The sequence below is a fragment of the Mustela nigripes genome, chromosome X (genome assembly GCF_022355385.1).
Source record: "Mustela nigripes isolate SB6536 chromosome X, MUSNIG.SB6536, whole genome shotgun sequence".
NCBI classification, from domain to species: Eukaryota; Metazoa; Chordata; class Mammalia; order Carnivora; family Mustelidae; genus Mustela; species Mustela nigripes.
The window spans coordinates 1,271,661-1,274,120 of NC_081575.1; positions in this window are offsets into that span (position 1 = coordinate 1,271,661).

Genomic DNA, 2,460 nt, shown 5'->3' on the forward strand with positions numbered 1-2,460 from the left:
CGTAGGTACCATAGAGTCCTGGACAGGGCGGGTGGACGCTCTGTCGCACTTCCTAGACCATAGACGCAGCACCGTTCTGCGCCTGCGTGCAGGCGTGGCTTCCGCACACACTCAGAACGGGGCACAGCAGGGTGTTAGCATACGGGCAGCCGGTTGGCCAATCTGGCGTCGCCACATCGGCACGAGAAACCAGCTTCCGGCTGGCCATCTTGGGTGTAGAACTCCCGCCGAGACTTTGCCATCACAAAAACACATATATTCCTGGAATTGAAAGAAGTAAAGTACCCTAGAGTGGGGCTTACGGCGGCTGCGTACGTGTTCCTGGAGGTCACGAGGCTGAGACCCGGCCTCCGAGCCTCCCTCTGGGCTCCAGGACTCCATGGCACACGCCATGCTGGAGTCTCGGTCCGAGTTCCTTTGTCGGCGGAGTGGCTGGCTTACCCCGCCCACGTCTCCCCCGCCCTAACCGAAGAGTCCGGACCTGCGTTGCCGGGAACTTCACGCACAGCCTCCGGTCAATGGAGACACGGGGCGGGGCTGTGCCTTCTCGCGAGAGAAGAGCCAGGGAGAAGCCTCCCCCATGATCCGGGGCCCGAGAGACCCCGTGTGCGGCTTAGCTCCAGCCCCGCCCACCCTGGGCCGGCTGAGAAAACAGACAGTAGGCTCTGAAGCTTGACTTGGACTGGGAGGACGACGAGTCCAACCAACATGGCAAAGGAACACGACATGTCATTCCTTCTCTGGCTGCGCCCCAGTCCTGGGCTCTGAGAGCGGGCTTCCTGGGCGCTTCTGGGCGCTTCCACCCTCCCAGGGCCCATATTACACAATCTCTTCCCCTCCCACTACGTGCCAGTGCCCAGAGTGTGTGCCTCTGAAATGGTTCGCAATAAAGCGCCCGCCCCCACAACAATAGTATCTCGAAAGGTGAGCAGAATTAGCGCTTGAGTTACCAACAATCTCAGTAACCGCCAGAAGTGTCCACACTTCTGGAGGTGGGGTCAGGAGAAAAGTAACAAAGTCTTTCCCGTGTCACTTGATACCTGTGGCCTCTGCCAAGGAGGGAATCCTGCTCAAACACACCTGATCTCCAGGACAATCTGTCACTTGAGTAAATGCCTGCAGATCCCTTTGTAGTTTCCACTTACACTGATGGTGCAGGGTGCTATCCAGGGCACCCAGCGCCCCAGCCATCGAGGGACTCTAGTTCTGGAAAGTGGGTGAGAGTCTGTGACTCCACTGGAGCAACTAAAGTCAGGTTATTTTGTTCTGCTACCTAGAGCATTTAGAGTTATATATATATCAAGCATGCTATAGCCTCTGCCTGCTTATCACATTCATGGTTATCTTTTGTTGTTGTTGTTGTTCCTGTTTTTTAAAGTAAGCGCCAAACCCAGCATGGGGCTTGAACTCTCAACCCAGGGATCAAGAATCTCATGATGCGTGCGGCGCCTAGGTGGCTCAGTGGGTTAAAGCCTCTGCCTTCACCTCGGGTCATGATCTCAGTCAGGGTCCTGGGATCGGGCCCCACATCCGGCTCTCTGCTCCGCAGGGAGCCTGCTTCCTCCTCTCTCTCTCTGCCTGCCTCTCTGCCTACTTGTGATCTCTGTCTGTCAAACAAATGAATAAAATCTTAAAAAAAAAAAAAAAAAGAAATTCATGCTTTACTGACTGAGCAGACCAGTTGCTCCCACGGCTTTCTTTTCAGAGCGTTTCAAAAATGCAGGTGTTCCCAATTTAAGGTTCTCACAAAGCTTCATGAAAAAGAGCCACTTCTGGCCATCCCATGAAACATAGGGATGGGGTGATCAGATCGACTGTAATGAATGTACCCTCAAATTCCTCTCTGCCCAATACTTTATGCCCCCCCAACATTTTGTATTCCCTTGTCTACCTCACAGCAAAATTGTCCTGGCATTAAAACCCATCAAATGAGACACCGCTGAGTCCAAGTTTCAGTCGACCTACAAAGTGTAATGCTAGGTTTCACACCAGCAAACGTGCTACTGTAACTTCCACCAAGAATATCTCAATTAGGGACTTCAGCACCATTGAGTGTCTCAGCTTACCTCACTCTGACAGCCTGAGAATCATCCCCATAATGCTCGAATAGGATTCATTTGTCAGATACAAGTTAAATCTGGGGATTTGTAATGACGTGTGCTATATTTCCTCATGGCTCACACTTTGTGCCAAGGCAACACAAGGGATTGCACAGATCTCAAACACAATATGAGTTCCTTTCAAAGATCATAACCCAGATGGCTCAATGACACATTATCTACCAAAGAAAGGTCAGGCCTTTAGATACAGGGAAGCAGCTATTTCGAACTACAACCGACGCTCCAAGGGACTGATGTCACCCCATTGTCAGCTTCAGCTGAGGCCCACCAGAGGCCCCAGTTTCAGGCGTGGTGGTCCCACTCCTCCGACCACCGCCTTATCTCTCACAGGAGAAACAGG